Source organism: Salminus brasiliensis, chromosome 1 (assembly GCF_030463535.1).
Source record: "Salminus brasiliensis chromosome 1, fSalBra1.hap2, whole genome shotgun sequence".
NCBI lineage: Eukaryota > Metazoa > Chordata > Actinopteri > Characiformes > Bryconidae > Salminus > Salminus brasiliensis.
In genome coordinates this window covers 71,813,899-71,837,193 of record NC_132878.1, presented here as the reverse complement: position 1 = coordinate 71,837,193, position 23,295 = coordinate 71,813,899, and the positions used below count along the sequence as shown (strand labels likewise).

General features: G+C 38.7%; 1 protein-coding gene across 1 annotated transcript in view; it reads right to left on the bottom strand.

The window, feature by feature from the left end:
* dok6 (docking protein 6) overlaps positions 1-23,295 on the bottom strand; it is a 76,568-nt gene that overhangs the window by 49,634 nt on the left and 3,639 nt on the right. The gene's annotated exons all lie outside the window — the stretch shown is intronic.

Sequence of the window (23,295 nt, the reverse complement as noted above, 5' to 3'; positions counted from 1 at the left end):
CGTGTAGATGAATTTCTGATAATTACCTATTTATGGCATGAACTGTATGGAACACCAGCCCGAGCAGCATCAGAAGGACTGAGGATGAAGTTTTTTTAGTTGTTTGAAGTGTATTTCTCTGTAATGCTGGCACATGTGGGTTTAGTCCCAATTCATACATTTTAAAAATGTTTATGTATGACCATCCACAGACATGTACATCAACAATATTGGATTTCAGCATCTACCCAAAATTCCCATATAACTGCAACCCTACTAAATGCTTCTATGTCCTTAACTTAACTGTTTGAGTGAATGCTAAATCTCACAGGTATTTTGTTATGCAAAACCTTTCCTCTAGATGAGGTATACACCAATCACTGTAGAAAATCATGGATGAAGTGGTTCCATTGCCTTTGATTCTATAAAAATAATCTTGTAAAATTTGCGACCAGGGTCTGCACAGTAGAGACTAGATGCGAAGACAGACACGCCTACTCATTAGGTTAGTCGTGCCTCCTTTTCTCAGACCAAGCATCTCAGACAGCCATTGAGCTTACAGCACAGCCTTAAAGCTCTGTAAGGGGCACTTTTCTATGATCAGTAAAACACTCCACAGCTCTTTCAGCTGTTGGTCCCTAACCATGCTGTTCTAAATGGTAACAATCTCTCTGTTCATGCTGTAAGTCTTAACAAGAAAATCACTGCAAAAATCACAGATCACTGATCAATTTAACCATTCAGTAAGATGAACTACTCAGTAATGCAGCATGAAGAATGATTTCGTATGTGTGCTAGATCCTCTTTAAATGTGGCATTACTTTTCCTAAGCTCTTTGTGACCTCTACTGAGTCTCTGTTCCAGTAATGTAGTACAGTGGTGGAAATCAGATGAATATGCTCACATTCTCAAAATCTCCTTATTACGTCTGTTCAGAGATAAAATGCTTTCATTCATGCTTCAGATTTAACTGAATGAATATCAGCACATTATCTAGTCTACTTGTTGAGATATAATAAAAATGAAACACATCTGGCAGAAATGCCAGAACTTACAGCTTCAGAAAATAATACCACTTAAAATACATAATCTGAATCATTAAATTGTGTGAGGGTGGAGAACCTTTCAAAGGTTCTTTACATGCACACATCTCTATTAAAAATGGTTCTTTATGGAACCCAAAAATGGTTCTTTTGTGGCATCACGCAAAGAACCGTTTTAGGTTCACAAACATTTTATTACGAAATGATTCACGCTTCCATCAAATGACTAGACTATGGTCCAGTATAACCTTTAAACTGCTGCTATGAAAGACTCATCATGCACCGGTGGCAATTAAAAGAACAAAAATAATGCTTTAAGCGGTATCTGGACTTGGCCCAGACCACACAAATTGGTAAGCTTGCTGGTCAAGACCGAATGAAAATACTACAGAGTCCAGAACATCTAACTATGCTAATATTAGCTGTCTGGCTAACAACTAATTATAACTGGCCATTTTCCACGAACATAACACATCAGACAAAGACTGCAAAGAACATCTAAATTACGATTCACTAGCTAGTTGCCTGACTGCTGGGGTACAGCTTAGGTCCTGAGGGCAGGCTCTTTTGGCCAAGACTGTCAATCACTTCAATTCAATTTCTGGGGGAAAATTTAAAATGGGCCAATAATTGACTGTTGGAATTAGACATTGTTGGAATTAGACATTGGAAATGGAAACACAGTTTAGAGAAGAATAATGAGACGGAAAATGGGCTGTTTTGTCATTGAAACACATGAGGATGGCCGGAGCTATGCATCATACTGCAACCAGCCAATACTGCAACCAGCAAGTGCTAGACCTGTGGTGGCTTCACTTTTGAGAGACAACGCACTGTCTATGCTTTTCTACAGTTATTGGTTTACAGAGGTTAAACACCGTTTCCTTGAAGATCAGATTGGTGTGCGGATGGTGCAACACAGTGGTTAACAATACAACCATGCCTTGGTTTTGATTTCCTGGCTGTATAAGCACACCACTTTTCACCAATAGGAGTTCTTGAGCAAGACTCCTAAGTCTACATTCATTTACGTGTGAAACGAATGGAAGTCACTCTAGATAAGAGCATCCCCCACCCACTTAAGTGATGCATTGCTAGGATCATTTGTTATGTTTATCAAGACATTGGGCTTCACTGATACTGATACTGATGCTGATATTGATGCAATATGCAAATGAACCCTTATCCAATCACAGTGTTGTTTTCTGTGTTTTGTGAGCCTCCTGACAAATCACTTCAATCACTTCAGCTGAAGACCAGCTCTATTTGGTCTAAATAATGCAGGCTTTTTTATATAAATGTTACATTATTGATTCAGAAAGGTATTTTAATATTCTGAAAGGCAAGTGTTACTAAATATTTATCTGAGAAAATCATTATAATGTGATTTGTTCCCCCAAAATCATTTAGCTTTAAAATCTACTGTATTTCCTACTTTTCTAAACAGGTCTTAATAATAATGATGTCTCCAAGACTGGCCACATCTGTTTAACATCTCTGATTTATCCTTATAATGAAATGTTGTACATTAAAGACTGGCAGGCATTTATACTAAAGCAGTTTATGATGCACTGGGGGAGGATGCTAGATAAGAGATGATCTGGAAGATGGCCATACTTTAATATCTCACAATATTTGATGCTTTAACTCTTTCCACCCTGGTTGATTTTGACCACTTCTCAAATTCCAAAAAGGTGCACCACAGTCAACCATACATATAAACCTGACAAAGAATCTAAAAAACAGGACATTATTATTATTATTATTATTTCCAAACCAGAAATTGGCCAATTTATAATTAGGATTATGGTAGATCTGTGAGGCAGTTAACTTTTAGTGAATATCAATATAGATATCATTTTTCTAAGTCATTTTGGATAACAGATCCCTTTGTTGAAAAATAACCTTATATCTCCAAAGTACAAACACTTTGCAAACGTTTTGGCATCTTATTCAAAAGTTCTGACATCATTCTTTTTGTTTTTGTTTTGAATTGAGAAGTAGTAAACACAGGCTCTGTAGTTAATAAAAAAATTCTGCAAATCCTAATGCTGTTACTCTGTCTGTCACACTTAAATAAGAAAAATAATTAAATCGAAATCCTCATGGACAACCTAAGCATTGCAAAAGATTCTTTCTGGTCTCAAACTCTAATCTCTTGATTACCAAATCAGGCCTGAGGAATGTCCAACCTCTTCCAAACTCTGTACTAACACTCAGCATACAGGCCTAACTATTTCCTTTCATATTAGTCATGAAGATGATCTCACACAGATGATCTTTTTCCTGGTCAGCACACTGAGATCTCTGATAAACAACCATTAGTGTTTTTATATTAGAAATGTTATTACAGGTTATATACTACAACATCAGAGAAATGGTCTTGTTGATAACTCACATGGCCTGACTGTGGCTGGAAAGCAAATTAAAAACACAGTCTCCATCCACCTACGTCTGCTGCTGTACAAAACTCAGCGCTGTAGAAGTAGGGTACCTTTTTTAAGAGGATTAATTTTCAAAGGGATTCTCCATTTCCTCGTGCTGACAGCCAATATTCATTTCTGTGATATATGTGTGTTTTCCGCCGTGCTTCAACAGGATTTGTTTCCGCAGGGAAGATTAATTTGTTTACTCAGCTGGTGTAGTACATAAAAAAGAACAATGCTTTAGCTGGCATGCAGCATAATTGATCTAGGTGAATTTCCTTACCTGCGACTTCTAATTTCTTTTAGTTCCTCCATATTTTACCCATTATTTACAAGGGATACCATTCACATTACAGCCTAATGGAGGTCAGCAGAGTCAAGATTAGTAGTCATATGTTAGAGTAAGATGAGATATTGGCTGTGTCTAAAATATATCAAATCTTTGGCTTTGTACTTGGGCAATATTCTGAGGCAGAAAAGCACCCAGTCTTGTCCAAATCAAACCTTAGTCTATTTAAAATATACTCATCAAGCACTTTATTAGGAACTACTCATTCATTCAATTATCTAATCACCCAATTTTGTGGCAGCAGTGTGTGACATCATGCAGATATTATCCAGCAGCTCAACCATCAGAATAAGAAAATGTTCAGTGAGTTTGAGTTTGGCATGATTGTTGGTTTCAGATAAGCCGGTGTGAGTATTTCTAGATCTGATTATCTCTGGCAGTTCTGTAGACAGAAATTGAAATGTTGATGAGAAAATGCAAGAGAATATCCAGGCTGGTTTGAGTTGACAGGCTATAATAACTCTGATAAACACTTTGTACAATTTTGGGCATGTCTCTGCACCCTTTACTTGCCATCAGCATGTAGTCGTCCACCCCAGTCTACACTCTGTAAGGTATGTACTTATATTCTATGTAGTAGTTATGTAGTAGTATGGCAGGTATCAGTGATGAAGGTTGTAAGAGCAAGTTACCATTTTCTAACTTGCTAACTGTAACTGTGCTGGCTGAGTACGGCAGTGTTCACTCTTGCCATGGCAACTTTAACACAAAAACTATTTTTGCTGAACAGCAATTTTGTAACCTCAAGTTCTTAACAGCCTAAACTAATTTAAAAGTATTGTTTGAACACGCAAATCTAAGTTGGCTAAGCAAATAAGTTTTATTAAGAATGACTACCAATGCAGCTACATCACTACAGTACCTTCTAAAGCACTAGTAAGAAAGCAAGGCATCATGGCAGCTCCCATCAGTTTTGGACACAACTATTGTTTTATGATTTGAATTGGACGAAGTTATTGCTGTGTGTGCAGAGTGTCCTTTGTGTTTTTCCACATTTTTTATATTTTTAAGTCACAAGTGGTTAAAGTTTACATTCTCAGGTTTTAATAAAGCCTTTTAAACAGTTTAATTTTATCATGTAGAAATAGACAGAATCTTCTATACATACATAATGTTTGGGACAGTGGGTTTCACAGATGGGTATTTGCTGACAGGTGTTTAATTGTTCAATTAGTGCAGGTATAAGAAAGTTTTTATCATCAAGATATGATTATAGGCTTTCTGTCACCTTTGGAGTTGGCTTTTGCTGTCTGTTAACAAAAGCACAAGATTTGTGCCAGTGAAAGCCAAGGAAACCATTCTAAAGCTTGGAAACAAGACTAAAACATTAAGAGACATCTGCCAAACTTTAGACCTGTTTGGAACATTGTGAAGAAGAATGAGGGAACTGGTGAGCTTAGTAACCACACAGGGACTGGTAAGCCAACAAAGACTTCCATAGATGATGACAAAATAAGTCTCACCATGATGAAGAAAAATCCCCAAGCGCCTGTCAGACAAATCAGACACACTCTTCCGAAGTTAAGTAATGCAGGGACGTCTGTCCACAGAAGACTTCATTATAATGTGAGAATGTGCATCTGTGAAATGTTTGAGTACAGAGTATAGCTTGGTCCCAAACATTAAGGAGGCCACGGTACATGTATTTTGAATATCTACACTTATCTACACAAAATCATATTCAGACAGAATCCATCACCACAACAGTATATATCATATGCACAATACATTGCCCGCATCATGCAGCCCTATTTATCAGAATGCAGGTACCATTTACACATTTATGACTTTATATATACCAGAAATAAAGAAAGTTCATTTTCTGTGATACGAAGCAGCGTTGTCCATCAAAGTCTGGGTGTGCCAGGCTTTACATGGCTTACATCAAAGCTGCTGCTGCTTTCATGTAAACACTGCCTGTTGTGTGTCATTTTAATTAAGCGACTAAATTTACCTGCCTCTGTTTTTGCCCTATAAAGGGCCCTTGTGGACGTCTCTCTCTCCAGATTTGGAGGGAGCGCTGCAGCCTGATTCATAATTAAACAGTGAACTACAGAGAAAGGGGTTTTATTCATTAATCAGGCTTTGAAATTTCAGTACGCAATCAGTGTTCTGAGAGATACTGTCCGTCTTTAGTGCTGAAGAGGCAGCAAGAGAGTGCAGGGAGAGAGAGGGAGGCTAATTACAAATTCATTGACAGTTACTCTGTCGTTTTACCTTAGTGAGGTGGGTTTGGCAGCAGACAAGTGCTGTGATAATAAAAATGGGATGTGACTCATTTTAATATTCATTCTGTAAGAAATGATGAATGTGTTAAAGGTAAACTACAGAGAAGAAAAAATAGGCCTGAAATAATGACAGAGAAGAAACGTAGGCCTGATATATGAACATATAACGCACAGACAAGATAAACTGGTCTTATTACCTTACACAGCTGTGAAAGAAAAAAAGAGGCTGCTTCTTCAGATGAGCTAAAGAGGTGTAGCGATAGTGCTGCACTGGTTAATGAGCTAACACTAATGCTAATGGTAGCGGTGGTGCTGCAGTAAACAAGGTTATGCTAAAATTAGCGCTACCCAGTGCAGTGGTACATGGTTAGACTTGTGAGCTTCAATACAATTTCTTTCTCTTCAGTGGATGACAAGTTCCACTATATGGACAAAAGTATTGGGACACCTGCTTTTTCATTGTTTCTTCCAAAATGAAGGGTATTAGAAAATAGTTTATCCTGCGTTTGTTGAAGTGACTGTCTCTACTGTCCAGGGAAGGCTTTCTACTAGATGTCTTCTAGACCCTTAGTGAGGTCAGAATGTTGGATGATCACCCCTTAATTCCCAACCCATCCCAAAATTACTGGATGGTGCACCATCATCACCATCATCACCATCATCAGAGAACACATTTCCAGGGCAATGCTGGGGGGCTTTATACCACTCTAGCCCACACCTGGCATTAGGCATGCAACCTACAGGTTCATATTTATTCTATTCATATTTATTCTATTCTATTGGCAGTTCTTCTCTACAGGGACTAGACAGGCAATCTTAACTTAAAATAACTTCAAATAGCTGAATGCATTCATTAGAAGGGGTGTCCACAAACATTTAGACACTTAGTGTGCATTAGTGATAATTAACCATCAAGATAACTGTAGCTAATGTCAGTTGAAGTAGCCGGCTGACCTCTCTCACTGTGTGTGACATGCAGAATTGAAGGATATTTTGTGCAGCAATTTTGAAAGCCCTCTTTCAGCAATATATGTCTGTATCTCAAGCTCTGAAACTATCCAAATAAAGTTGATTCCTTGATTTCAGGTAATGGGACTTGATTACTCACAGCCTTCTCAAAAATGGTAGAGTTAGCTCTATAAATTGCTTAACACAATTAGACTGGCATTTTATCTCCCTGAAGATCAGCTGCTGAGTTTCTTTGAATACAAGGTGGCCAGTAAGTAGAATGTACAATGTCGGTGGCCACTGAGTGGAAACTCCAAGGTAGGTGTCTCTAATTAAGTGGTCAGTAAGTGGAAGGTACAAGTTTCTACTAAAAAGGCAAAAGAGAGGAAGTACAAGGTAGGGGTTTCTAATAAAGTGGCTTGTGGGTGGCGGTGCAAGGTAGGTGTTTTTAGCAAAGTGTCCAGTGAGTGGACGCTCAAGATAGAGGTTTCTAGCAAAGTGTCCAGTGAGTGGAAGCTCAAGGTAGAGTTTTATAATTAAGTGTCCAGTGAGTAGAAGCACAAGATAGAGGTTTCTATCAAAGTGTCCAGAGAGTGGAAGCGCAAAGTAGGTGTTTCCAGTAAAGTGGCCAGTGAGTGGGAGTACAAGGTAGGGGGTTTTAATTAAATAAAATGACCATTTTTGAATAACTGAATCCAATTTAAAACAATATTTTTTTTTGTTCTATACATATTACTATTAGATTAGTGGATGGCACAGCAACTCACAGAATCCAGAACACAGATATCTTGAAATTCCCAGCTTTTATTCAGCTTTCCTGTCACAGACAATAAAGGGTAGCACACTGTCCACAATCTCAACAGTACTTACCCACACGAAGGAGAACATAGGTGTCACTTGAGAAATTAGCAACGCGTGAATCACCAGGATATGCGCAGATTGAATTAGTCATTGAATATTGAATAATAATAAAGGGAATTACCTATCAAACACATTTATACATTTCAAAGCCTTTCAGCTAAGATGAATCACAGCCGTGCTTAAAACAGATTGCGTTTACGTCTAAAGTGAGAATTTGTTAACTGTGAAATGACGACGGGGGGATGAAAGGAGCTACACACATAAAAATGAAAAAAAATGAAACTCCTCCAGCATCCCCTGATGAGTGGAAGTAAGACTCTATAATAATAAGCGATGTTTATAAGTTCACAGCAACATTTTTTACTCTTGTGGTACAGGTCATATTTCATTTCAGCATTACTGCGATCATGTCTAGAATTCACATTTTTTAAATGAAACATGTTTCCATTTTCCGCTCATTTACACTGTAACTCCAAAAGTATCTAGGCCGACCTTTTAATTCAGCTACTTTAACGTCCATAATTGCTGACGCAGGCTTTCATTGACACACATACAGCTTGTCTAATGTCCAGAGAAAAAAAAGCACAGACCAAAAGAACAGGACACTTTGGAGCAGTTGTGAGCACATGAGTCTAAGGTCACTGTGTCCAATGCTCAGTACTGGGCTGTGGAGCAGTGGAAGTTCTCTGGAGTCATGGAGCTCCATCCAATACCGTCAGGATGAGCTGGAGTGGCACAACTGCACATCAGTATCTGACCTCACTCATGCTCTGATTGGACTGAATACAGTGAAACCCTTCAGAAATCCTACAGAAATGTTCCAACATCTACTGTTTAGCCTTTCCAGGGGAGCAGAGGCTGTTACTGCAGCATACACATATTAAAAAATCCATATTAAAATCATTTATTTCAGAAGAAACACAACATTCACCTTTTCCCTTAAATTTTCTCTAACCTCAAACTTTCCACTGCTACACTGATTAATTCTATCAATTAGATAGAATTAGATAGAATTAGACAGTTTTTGTAATACTAGTAAAATTCTAAAGGACAGAGGACAAAAACTTCATTCAAACATTTGATTATTTAAAATACATGAAAATGTTCTTTGATATGGAGCAGCCATCTAAGCATTGGGAAGTTTCTGTTTCACTTGCCAGTGATGCCACAGCCTCAGAGCTATTTTTGAATTTATTATTTTTGAATCTGTTAGATGACCCCCTCCCCCCCGTCACTCAGCACAATGCTAGCCAGCGTGGGCATATGTCAGCTGATGTAACAGAATTAGCAGTTAGCGTTCTCCTCCACACATGTTGCGCTCCAATGGCATTGCATTAGCAGCAGTTTGAAAAGAAGCCATGATAGAGTCCTGACTAAATTGGAAAATTGGGAAAAATCCAATAAAAAAAAGGAAGAGGGGTAAGGCCTTGGTATACTTTCAGTGAAATTGCCTTTGTGAGCTTCATTTTGGCTATCACAGGGCTCCAGCCTCCTGCAAGTGACACGTTGACACTTTATGGTCATTTTTTAATGACTATTGGAGAAGAATCGCATGCTGTAAGGTGCCACCTCTTTACTCTCAGCTGGAATGTGCATGACACGGCGAATAAAGCCTATGTCCTACGTCTGCGGTTGTTCGATTGGTTTATTAGACCGTTGTGTTTGCCAAAGCCAGGCGGATGTTACCTCATAAAGAATTATACCAAGGCCCTAACAGTGCAGAGTATTATTTCATCAGAGCCTCTCAATTCAATATGTACAAGAAAGGAGCAATACATTCAACAGACTGGAGCAAATAAAGCACTCATTCTAATATTGATTATACTGCATGAAGTGTAATAAGAATTACACAAGAGCACAGCAAGGGCAGATCCTCCCTCCCTCTAACTTATTGTTATGAAATGCTTCACTCCAGTGAAAAACTGACAACCTAACATGTTAGCATTAGGCATTTTTCAGGCACTACTTGTTTTAGTACAGAGCAGTGTCTTGATACCTGACACCACTGTATGAAACTGAATTATGAATTTTGTGAATTGTACACCCTTAAAAATAACACAGTGGTGCAAGGAGCTGACACCCAATCAGCTACATGTCCCTATGCAGTTAATGCAATTACTGAATACTGTTGTTTTACAGGCTCTCTTAAACTCTTTTTCATGGTCCATGCAGGTGGTCAGTCCCCACCATACCCATCAGACACCCAGAAAAGATTACTGTGACATAATTATTGGCGTATAGTGTATTGCCTCGGCTGGCGCTCTGTACACCACCGTTTCCACTTTTAGTGATCTGGTCTGCAGCTCTGGCTGCTCTGGAAAGTGTGACAGCTTCATCTGAGTTAATCACAGATCACACTATCTGGGGCATTCTAAATGTAAAACACACTGCAGCACCTCCGCAGTGAGTAATCACAGTATTGCTCCTGTGCTTTCCCCCCCGGCACACACTCAGCATTTAATAAACCGCCACACACTCGCCAACAAGGCCTCAAATCCAACAGTAATGATGAAAAAAAAAAAACACGATTGTACGGATACTGTGAGACTAAGGTGTTCAAAAACACATCTCTCTTTCTTGTAACACTTACACACTCTCTCTCACACACCCACACATGCAGCCTAACAAGGTCAAGCAGTGACAGCACAGGTCTTATCCTAATCCAACATTATCTAACATTTACAAAAATGATTTGAGAATAGCAAGAGATAATGAGGCCCCATTTGGTCCATATTGGAAAACAAATCTGCAAAGCCAGCCTAGTTTGAATTTGTGAAGTCACAGATATCAACACATTATTTATATTTTCAGCCTACATCAGTTTAGCCCCGCCCCTTTCATGTCTAAGTTCTACCAAACACTGCAGTCCTATTTTATTAAAAGAATGGTCATACAAAACATACATAATCAATGGACATCTAAGAAAGATGTATGACATCGGAGCTTTAATGCAATCCCTGGCCACTTTATCAGAAACCTAAACTCCTGCTCATCCTTACTTTTACCTTTCTTCTAAAATCAAGGGTATTATAAACAAGTTTGTCCCCCTTTACAACAGCCTCTACTCTTCTGGGAAGGCTTTACTGTTCCAACTAGATGTGGTGGATTGTGGATGTTGGAGGATTAGTTCTGTAACTCCAACTCATCTCGAGGGTATTGGGTGAAGCTCCATCACTCCAAAGAACACAATGCTGGGCTTCATTCTGCCTTTGGAATGGTGACCTTAGGCTCGTGTGCCAATGCTCCAGAGTATCCCATCCTATTGTCCAATGCTTTTGTTAGGAGATGAGCAATGGGTGAGGCTTGATGTACACTGTAGGTGTACACATACCATAGGTGTACACTACAGCAAGGAGAAGCTACGTGGTAAGCAGTTCTAATAAAATGGTCACTATTACAAATGAATGATTGTATTCAGCTTCCCTCTCTCTCATCCAAGGTGGGTGTGGCCTAGGCAGTCGGAAACTCAGGTCACATTCAGCAGGTAAGCATGAGTCATTAATTCCTAATATTACACCCACTTCCTGACCGCTAACATTGTTACCGGAAGGTCATGTTATATGGCCCGTCCAGCCTATTAAAACATGGGGGCTTAAATTCAGTCTACCTGAACCAACAGCATGCATTCTGTTCTACTACACCCTCAACAGAGCCACTTAATTTAAATGCTAAGTAGCTTTTTCCCCCTCCACTGTAACGAATTGTTTGGCTGCAGACGGCAAAAAAAAAAATACTCTACGGGGAGCATGTAGGTCACAATAACCTTTCGCAAGGAACATTAGTTAAAATGTCAAATACAAGGCAGGCGCAGCACACACAGGCACATTACAAAAATAGCAGCAAAAATAATGTCAAAAAGCAAATGTAGGTCAATATTAGTTTCTCTATATTAAAGGAAACGCAGCAGCAGTGGAGAATGTGTGTGAATAAGATATGATTTTTTTTTATGATTTTTGTTTTGTATAATATGTAGCAACGGCTATTTGTCTCAAATACTAATTCAGGCGCAAATAAGTATTTCCTTTATACAAATACACTTCCTATATCAGAGGTAACACACACATATATTATAAAAAAATAGAGAAAATTTTGGCAATATCCTGTTCATTTATTGAATTTAGAATGTTAGAAAATTATTAAATAGAAAAAGAACATTTAAAGAATTTATAAACTGTAGGGGTGGTCATAAAGAGTTTATAAACTATAGGGGTGGTCATAAAGAGTTTATAAACTATAGGGGTGGTCATAAAGAGTTTATAAACTGTAGTGGTTGTAATAAAGAGTTTATAAACTGTAGTCGTTGTTATGAAGTGATCTGATCACTAAACAACACAAAGAAAACCTGGCACATATACAAACATATATTTATGTTTCGGTGGAAATTGCTTACGAACCTGCTTCTCTGCTTCTCTCTCTCTCTCTCTCTCTCTCAGTAAAATGGTCTTTGCTCAGTAATACATAATCATAATAAGTAAAACATAATCTGCATTTAATTTACAGGCTAAGACTTCACACTTGAGCGACTGAACACACAGGGAGGAAGCTTTCCAGAAAAACAAATACTGAATAATACATTCCACTCAATTTGGACAGAATAAGCAGGCTAATAAACAATAAAAACCAAGTATGCAAATGTCACTAATTAAAAGGTTTGAAGAGAAAAATGTGAATTCTGCTGCTCTGTCACACTAGTAACACTGTCACTCAACAGAATTCACTTTTTGTTTAGTAGTGTTAACATTTGTCTGTCATTTACGAAATGTTTTCATGTTCTTAATCATGTTATTAATAAATGAATAATAATTATTTACACTAATAATGCTAACTTAACTTTCTCTAACTTGTTCACTTTAGTAATGCTAACATTTCCTTTTCATAATGCTAACGTAATCCCTTTTTGTTCCTGCATTCACTTTATTAATGCTCTTACTCACTTTAGTAATGCTAATTTATTCACTTTTTTCTAAAGCTAACTTAATCAGTTCATTAATGCTTTTCAGCACCACTCAATAGTGGAGGTCCATCATGCAGAACAGTCAACAATATGTGCTCCATAGCTTCAAACATAATGATGATGTTTGTTTTTATGCTGCTATGACACCCATTTTCCCTTGTGTGCGTGCGTGTTCGTGTGATGAGATGGCAGTGCTGACGAGGCACACTGGGACAGAGTTGTTTTTGCTATTTTTGGACCAGCTGTACACTCTACCGTTAACACCTGCAGAGTGAATGTCTCAGACTGTAGCATGCAGGAGGTGATGCAGGTCGTGTTTGTATGGGCAAATTTTGTCAACAGTATCATCAGAGTTCATTAGGGCCGTTTGATTCAACTCTAGAGGTCAAGATTAGATTAGATTAGATTTTGTGTTAAACTAGCTTAATTTCCAAATAGTAAAATCACAATCCCATGCCCAGTCATTGAGGATCTGTCATATCTACAGAAAGGTAACTGAATGGTAACTGACCCACTCTGACTGAGACCAGATTGTTATAGCCAGGCGACTAGATCTAAGCATCTCCCAAACGGCAAGGCTTGTGAGGGGTTCCCAGTCAGCAGTGTAAAGTGGCAACCAATGATGGTCAGTGGAGAGACACACCACAAACCGGACACAGGGTGTCAGGGACCCAAGGCTTACTGATGTGTGGGCTATCCCATCTGGGTCAAAGCGACAGAAGGGGTAATGTGGCACCAGTCAAATCCAAGCGCCTCCTGCTGTGTATGGGGCTGCATGGCTGCAGGCCGGTGATAGTGCCCATGCTAACCCCTGTCTACCACAAAGGAGCAAGAGCATATTAAGCCGGTGGTCATAATGTCTTTTTTTAATTATATGTCAAAAATCATGTGAACGTGACTGATCCCCGACCGCAGATGCTGGCGATGTTTGGTATCTGATGCTTTTATATTTTACGGTGCGAACATCGCTAACATTGCTAACAAACATCGTAGTAAGACTTGTCACCAGTCTCATTTCCATAAACACACACAGAATTTTCATTAATTTGCTAAAAATCTATTTAAAATTACATAGACAAGTTTAAAAAAATAAAAGAGCAAATGTTGCTGTAGAACAGTGTCTTTCTGTTGTTAGGTTTTACTGCTTTGTAGTACTATTCCGCTTCTCAGACTGAACCACAGTGTGTGGAGTAATCCCACGCCGTGTGCTGAGGTAGCTTTGCTCTTATCTTTGTGTTTATAGACCATGGTAAGTCATACTGTCAAGTAAGTCATACATCAATTTGGGCAGGTGTTTACAAAGATGAGACTGGTGATAGTCTGAGTATGGTGTTTGTTAGCAACATCAGCCTGCCAAACACACAGATATTAAAGGTAAAGGTGCATGTATTTGTCAGTGTACAGCGAAATGTGCATTTTACCCATCTGTGGTAGTGAACACACACACACTAGTGAACTTGTGTCAGTAAGCACACACACACACAAAGTGGAGGGCAGCCAACTCCAGCGCCCGGGGAGCAGAGAGGGTGAAGGGCCTTGCTCAAGGGCCCAACAGTGGCACCTTGCCGAGTCCCAGTATCGAACCCATAACCCTGTCATCAATAGCACAGAGTCTTAACCGCTGAGCCACCACTGCCCGAGGGCCTTGGCTGATCGACTGCATACGTGGTCAGGGATTGGTCATGTGTATTTTTTGCCAAACAAAATATATAATATTTCAATATCTGTGTTTAAACTAGAATGAGCAAAAAATGTTCAGTGTTAACCTAAATTAACATGCTATTAGAATTCCCAAAGGGGTCTTGTCCATTAAACTTTCATGTGGCAACAACACTCAACAACAGAAAGACGCTGTTCTACAGCAACATGACACAACACACACGCTGCACGACACACTATAGTCATGTGCTGAAAGACATTTTAATTGAGTCTTTAATTGAGATTCTGTGTCTCAACTCAGAAGGCGTTCAAATAAAAGTGTCAGATTTGACAATTCTGACATAACATCATCAAAAAGAATGGAAGTGCAAGCGCTGCTGAAGCGCTCTGAAAGAAAGCATGGGCTGACAATGGGGGCAATTCACCGCAATCATCTATTCAAGAGCAGAGTAGCGTGGTCAGATACACACAGGCAGAGAAAGATATGACCCTTCAAAATATACACACACACACACAACTTTCATCAAAAGAAATCTTTCTCTGCAAAAGCATTGTTTCAAATGGCTTCCATTGTAGACAGTACATTTCATAACATGCAAAACATCTCATTTCTCTCTCCACAGAGCATCGCTGAATTGCATGTGGTCATTATTATATAAGAGCCATTCTGGTCCACCTTTATGACAAAAAAAAAGTGATTTTCAAAAGCGGATCTGCCAAGATTGGTCCGGCACTTACGGCCTATTCAGCTGGAACCTTTTTCCAAAAGTCATTCCTCTGAATGAGAACTCCTGAGGATAGATTCAATGAGCCCAATGCATTTTTATACTTGCATCTAACTAAAGTGCCACATCTTAAAGTTAAGCTTACATGGCCTTTAAATTATAATGTTTGATTTACACTGTTTATTTGTACTTTTATTCATTAAAGTGCCCATATCCTACCTTGTATTTCATTTTCCACCTGCCATCTTCTTATATATTTATAGTCGGGGGTTATCAACAGTCATAAAGATAATTATAATGAATTTTACACTATTTCCAACCTCTCTTAGAATAAAAAGCTTTTTTGATTTTTGTTTCTTCAAGACTAATGCATGTAATATTTGTTCTACAGTGTACATACTATAATCTTGAAAGAATTCTCTACAGGAGGTTTGCTATTATAGAGAACAATCATTTCACAAGGCAACATTTAAACATTCAATTATATATATATAATATATATATTAGATATATAATATCTAATCTAATTTATCTATCCCCGTTGGATCCAATGGGTATCATGTTTATACTTAGAAAAAAATTGCCTTTACCCATTACCCTTTGTTTATCAAAGTGAAAAAAAAATGAATAAGGGTCAGTTTTTATATTAAAAATGATTTCATCAGTATTATTTTCCAAACTATTGTTAAAAACATAGACTGAAGCTCTTTTGGTCTAAAGGTGCTACTAGCCCCTGAAAGGTGTGTGTGCCGATGAGTACTGAATAGGGCTGATCACAAAGGTTACAAATTACAATAAAGAAGAAATGACACTAATTAATATGCATATTATGCAATGTCATTTGGTCTGTGCCCCAAAAGTATTGAATTTCAATAAGCAATCCTAGTGCTGGCATCACAACAAAAGGTGAAAAAGCATGGTCAATGGCCCATGGCTTAGCTTTTATCAGCCCTCGGTTTGCCCTTTCTTTGCGAAGAATAGCAACAGATTTGCACCCAGCCACTGCAAACACTTAACACTTAATCTTTGGATGGTCAATGTATGTGCAGAAATAGACAAACAACCAGTCATTCGACAGAAAGTCAGATTTTGTATGAAGTCTCTGAGCGGGCCATGCATGAAAAAAAGCTGCCTTATGCTTCTGAACTCCTTGAAGAGGTGTGGAGTCGTCTGCTGTGTGTAAATAGCGTGTTTTAAATGGCTGAACAACATCTGCGCAGCTGATTTAGGCTTCTGTTTAGCGCGAGCATGGGCGTCGGAGAACGTTCACAAATCCAGGCCTTACTGACAGCATTATGGATTTGTAGAAAAGCTGTTTGCATAACTTACTGAGGGATCAGGTGCTTAGTGAACACACTCCAATTACAGCAGAGCTAGAGAACTCCCACACACACACCGTGCCACTAATCTACACCACATTTCTGAATACATTTTAGTTTTAGCAAACGCAAAAACAATATTAGCAGCATCATGTGTGAGTAATGTACATTTACACATTTACACGATTGGCTAAATTCATGATTTGATTAGATATGATACAGTGCAGTTTCAAATTGGTACATATTTAAAAAGCTGTAGTCTGTAAAATGTGCCATTAGGAATGCTAGTAGAAATTCCTGCAGCGTTTCTATGGCTACTTTTTTTTATTAGGGTATGTTAATGCCAATGACTGGATTAGCCTTATTAATTCAGACTGGTTTCTGAGCAGCATAGAAGCACTAAACTAAGTTGGTGGAGATCTGCTATTCGTAAACAACTCTCTGGAGACCTACCAGAGACCAGTTGAAAATCTGATCTGCTAATCGTAAACTACGAAAGAGTTATTATGGTAAATTTGACCTGCTAATCGTAAACTACCAAGGGGCTAATGTGGTATATCTGGTCTGCTAATCGTAAACTAACCATGATAAGATGTGTATCAAACCATACGCAATACATTATACTTGTAATTACATATTTACATTGCTAATTACATTCTGTATGACATAATGAGTTGACATCAGCAAACTAACGTACATGGTTAATGAGTGTTGTTTACTGTAGGCTATGTTGTTTACAGGTTTTTTCCTATTGGTGTAAATCTGCCTTTATGTTTACACACTGTCTTATTTTACAATCCTAAAACACTGACATTAAATATGCTTCAAGATCTGAATGACTAAACTGGATTCAGTGCCTTAAGTCTTGGTGAGAACAGAAAGTGAGTGACTTGTCAAAGAGAGAGAGAGAGAGAGAGATAGAAGCAATAAAAAATGCCCTGTGGAAAATGAAACTGCTGAGCTCAATGGGCCGTGCTGGGGTGGCCAAGCTGAGCTGGACTTAACCTGAGAGAGAGGAGAAGGGGGGGAAAGAAAAAAATAAAGAAAAAGAATAGCGACAGGGTATGTAGAAGAGACAGCGAGAGAGAGAGGAAGAAGAGAGGGAATAGAGTCCAGGGGATTCGGAGATGATTAATGTCGGCCAAATGATGAGGGGATAAAAGGCTGAGTAAATGGAGTTATGATAGATTCATCTGCAGTTGGATTTTTTCCATGCAAATCTCAAGTGTGTCCATATTATATCACTGTACGGCCTCTTTATTATGCAAAAGCACACAATTTCACCTTCAGTCCTGGAACGTCCTCTGGATGGAGCAGGGGAAGTACCCTAAATCCAAATGGACAAACATATGGACAAAATCCAAGCTTCAAGACAAATGCTACTGCTGTTTTCGCTACACAGTAGTAGCAAAGGAGTACTGGTAGTGTCAGTGGCTTAACAGTGAGGAATGTGTTACTGCTCCATGGTGTAACAGTGTGAAGTGTGTAACGTGTCAGTTGTGTGAAAATTAATGGTGTATTATAGGTTAGTGGTGTAACAGTGTGAAGTAAGTTACGTGTCAGTCATGTGAAAGTGCATAGTGTATTACAGGTTAGTGGTGTAACAGTGTGAAGTGTGTTGCGAGTCAGTGGTGTAACAAGGTGTAGGGTGTTACGTGTTAGTGATGTAATTCTGCAGTGTGTTACAGGTTAGTGGTGTAACAAGGTGTATGGTGTTACGTGTTAGTGATGTAATACTGCAGAGTGTGTTACAGGTTAGTGGTGTAACAAGGTGTAGGGTGTTATGTGTTAGTGATGTAATTCTGCAGTGTGTTACAGGTTAGTGGTGTAACAAGGTGTATGGTGTTACGTGTTAGTGATGTAATACTGCAGAGTGTGTTACAGGTTAGTGGTGTAATGTAGAAGGGTGTTGTGAGTCAGTGGTGTACCATTGTGAAGGATATTACGAGTCAGTGGTATAACAGTGTAGAGGGTGTTACAGTGAGGATGTTGTGAGTCAGTGGTGTAACAGTACAGAGTGTGTTACAGGTTAGTGGTGTAATGGGGAGGGTGTATTAGTGTGGAGGGCACTGCAGGTCAGCATAGTAACAGTGTGAATGATGTATGAGTTTGGATTTGTTGAAATGAAGGAGAAAGTGCCTCTCTGTCTCCACCTCATCGGTTTCATGGGGAACACATAGTCTGTTCTCTCTGAGCATCCAGGTTTTTTTTTATATCTGCCCATCTCTGGTACAGAATTAGGGCCAGATAGCGCTCTAGTTTACTTTAATGTTCCTAGTGTTCCAGATATCAGTTCTTACTGTGTGTGATGGACTGGTTAGTGTTTAGAATAGGCTGAGGGGCAGTGCAACTCTGAATCTCCTGTGTGTTAAGAGATGCCAGCTGACTGAGGATCCTCTTTTCAGGGATCAATTCTTAAATCTTTCTGTGGGAGGGATGTAGGGATTGGTTTTGTATGTTTATTATCAGAGAAATCCTGCCTCTACCCGCATGCACTGGTTGCTGTTTTCTAGAGGGTTTCCAGAATCATGCATCATTCAAAGCTTCTGCAGGATACTCTGCAGGATTGTCCTTTCTTAGTCCAATGTACCACAGTAGATGAAGATAATCAATGTTTTTAACTTCACCTGTCAGTGGTGCTAATGTTATTGTGGATTGGTGTTTATACATACTTTAACTAGAATATAAAATGGTAAATCAACCCTTTATTTAAAAAAAAAGGAAAATTCAGTGATATTGACCCTTTAAGAACAGCTGGTCGTAGTGATGTAAGAGATTTATTTACCAAAGCACAGGTAAGGTTGTCTGTCTCTGTCTTCTACATTGTAATCCAGTTGTTCCTAATGGCCAGAAACCACAGTGATTGAATTACAGAATGCCAATCACATTTAACAACAGCTGCCATCATGCAGCCTGCATGTCCACAGCGATGGCGCCACGGTGAGTGATGGGTCTCCTGACCAATAATAAATTTATGCCAATCAAAAGGCTTTTTAGAGTAAAAGGCTGGTGGTGTGGAAGGAGGCCACAACAGTGTGGCCATATTAAACTGAAGGAAATATGATGTTTGATTGTTGTTTTCTAATAAATCCCAGATGAAACACTTCGAACTACAAGAAAAATGCTATGTAAACACAGGTTAACTCGGGCTAAGAGATTTCATTCAGGCCTACGCAGGTTAACTATAGCTAACAGCTTTTCATTTTAGTTAGGCTAACGCAGGCCAACTCTAGCCAACAGATTTCACATTAGTGTGTTAAGGTGTTCAATTATTAAAAAAAGATACCCTGCTAAAAACTCCGGATCAAAACCAGCTTTTGCTGGTAGGTGGTTTGATGGTCAAGGTGGTAAAAAAAGCTGGTAATGAAGATGAAAACATCCCATGTACTGGTTACATGTTGGTTAACCAGCTATTGACCAGCACAGTGAATGTTGTTGTGAATTTTTTTTTTTTAATGCTGATCAACCAGCTTGATCATGCTGTTCATGCTGGTTGACCATCTTGGTCTTGCTGGTCATGCTGGTCAACCAGCTTGGTCATGCTGGTTATGCTGGTCAACTAGCTTGGTCATGCTGGTCAACCAGCATGGTCAAGCTTAGTCATAATGGTGGCCTAGCTTGGTCAAGTTGATCATGGTTGTAGACCAGCTAAACCATAAAACGTACGCTTGTCAAGAGCTAAGAGGGTCAACCAGATTAACCAACTTGACCAACTTTTTCAGCTGGGTTTTTAGACTAGTTTTAAGACTATTTCTCTTAAAGTGTGCATTTGAAGTTCAGGTAAATTGGAGAAACACACATTATGATAATGAGACATCTACTGTACTTTTTTGCCTTTGATAAGGACACATCATGAACAAATTCTAGCACATTTCCACTGTTCGGCTAAACCAAAAGAGGATCACATAAAACAGTATTTTTCTATCAATTTTCTATCTTCACTCTCTAAACTCAGGAAGCTTTTACATTATTCATTTTTTTTCTCTATGCACCTCAACAATCAGCACTATAATCATTAAAACTCACCAAAACACAAAAGCGCACCAAAAGCTCAAAACTTCAATTACTGTACGCCTGCTTGTGTCTAGTGGTGACAGTATAGAGGCAGACGTGTTACAAAACCCAACATATTCTCCACTAATCAGTGTTAAATGAGAGTACATCGGCCTGCAGCTGTGTACGAGGCAGATGGGCTTTGTTACTCTCACTGACATTTTTATTTTATAGACGTTAGACGGTAAATCTCTTTTCTCTGCTTTACTCTATGGCTGAACGTATAGCACTTGCTTTTACAGCAGAGCAATAAAGCACACCGAATGTGGGTCAAGTGCAGGCCAGCAACAACGGCACAAATAAGATTACACTTCCATCAGAAGTGTTAAGAAGCAAGCAGGGCTTAACTTGTCTACTCATGGGTAAGCTGAGTTTAGTCTGTATGGATTTAAAGCAGGAACATTCGTTCAAATGTGTTCAAATGAGCCGAGTTATTGTGGTAGAAGTACTCTAGTGTAAAAGAAGTACTCTAGTGCCCAATTTGTATCAGCTGCATCTGCAACACACAGTGGAATACCATAGTCAATTATTTTCTTGGATGAACAAGAAAACCCACTGAAACATGCTCATAATGACTAAAGGTGTATCTCAAATAATAGCATTTAAAATGAGGTCCCTGTCCCACACTTTTGGGTGTGGAGGGAGGTTATATTCTATATTCACCATTTGTGTTGACCATCAGTGAACACACATACATACAAGAATGAAAGAACACACGGTGAAAGTGAGCACATGTGCCTGGAGTGGTGCCCAGGAGCAGGGTGGGTTAAGGACCCAACAGTGGAGTCCAAGTATCAAACCCACAACCTTGTCATCAATAGCATATAGCTCTAATTCAGCAGCTACTATGAAGTAGTTAGTATTTACTATAAATTATCCAGTGTCTACAATGAATTATTCAGTCTCTACTATGAATTTGTCAGTCTCTACTATTATATATTCTGTGAAGTCTTGTAATTATTCAGTATCTTCTATAAATTATTCAGCATCTACTATGAATTATTCAGTGACTACAAGTAATTATTCAGTAATGTCTATTAATTAATAATTATTTACTATGAATTATTTAGTATCTACTATGAATTATTCAGTGTCTACCATGTATTATCCAGTAATGTCCAGTAATTGTTCAGTATGTACGATAAAGTATTCAGCAGCTACTGTAACTAATTCAGTAATGTCTATGAATTATTCAGTATTTTCTATGAATTTTTCAGTATTTTCTATGGATTATTCAGTATTTTCTATGGATTATTCAGTATCTACTATGAATTATTCAGTAACTACTAGATCTAATCTTATTAATGGCTCCCATTAAACATAAAACAGCAAAATTAAAAGAAGGTAAGTAAGAAAGAAATAAAGAGATAAGTGGTTTGAGGAAGAGAGCGAGAGAGAGAGAGAGATCAGAGGGAAGCTAAAAGCTAATCCCGCTGCTGAAGGTGATTATTGATCTGTAAATCCGAGACAACAGTTGTACAAAAAAGAGAAGGAAAAAAGTGACTGATCTAAACATCCTCCAGGAAAGAGCCGAGATGAGCTCTGTAAGCATAGACTGAGGGTATCGATTTAAAACATAATGGAGGAAAAATCTCAACGTGTTCCTGTTTTACCTGCTGGAGCTGCAGACTCTTCAAATGTAATGATGATGATCAGAGAGAGGAAAGTAGTGAAAACGGCCTTGATTATCCAAATAAAGTAAAATGTATATAAATTGATATCAATGAATTTCTATCACATTTATATCAATACACTATATCGACAGTAATGGTATTATATGATCTACATAAAATCAATAATAATAATAAGAAGAAGAATTCTTATATAACAAGTTTGATAATAGTTATAATAGGCAGCCTTGTGACTGGAAAGTCAGCAGTTTGCTCTCCTGAACTGACAGGACGTCAGTGAAGTGCCCTTGAAGGCACCTAACCCCCAACCAGAGGTAAATAACTATGTGTGCTACACAAAATTCTGATTGAATGGTTCTCCTATAATAATAATTATGGCAACCCTATAGCAGATTTTGCACCAACATGCGTAGGGGTGATGATGAAGCTGATGATGATGATTATATACCACTGTTTGCTGTAACCTGCAGAGTGACTGCTCTGAGTGCTGTTCTACTATATTACACTTTAAATACAAAATCGAGTGAAGTAAATAAATGTCAGAGGTGGACGGACGGCAGGTTGAAAGGGCAATGACGTCTGTGTGAGAAGGTCAGTTAATGTCACGGGCACTGAGATGTAAACTCACTGTGACGGCCTTTTAAACTAAAAAACAGCATCATTTTCTCTGCTTAAAGACTGTAAAGCCTGTGGGAGTGATCACGTACAACTCAGACACACTGGAACCTGCCTCTCTCCTCAATGCAGGTCACAACAGAGACAAATAAGCACAGTAAATATCACCGATTTCCTCCTCTCTCCTTCATCTCGGTCTGTACCAGCCGTGACCTTTACTGAATATTCATGTGCTGCCGTAGTTGTGAAATAGAGGTCACGCATATGAACCAAAAACGCAGTCAAAGTAACAACATACAGGAAAATAACACTGAAATGTCAGAAACAGGACACTGACCTGGCCAGGTAAAATACTCTTAAACCACTTCCACTATAGGTGCATCCCAAGGTCTAGGCTGCAGCAGAGGTAGGAAAGGCCTTACTAGCACTGGTGTACAAAAGGTCACAAACATTTGGGACTGTTTGAGCAGCTGTTCCGACATGTTACGGCTAACTGACGTCACAC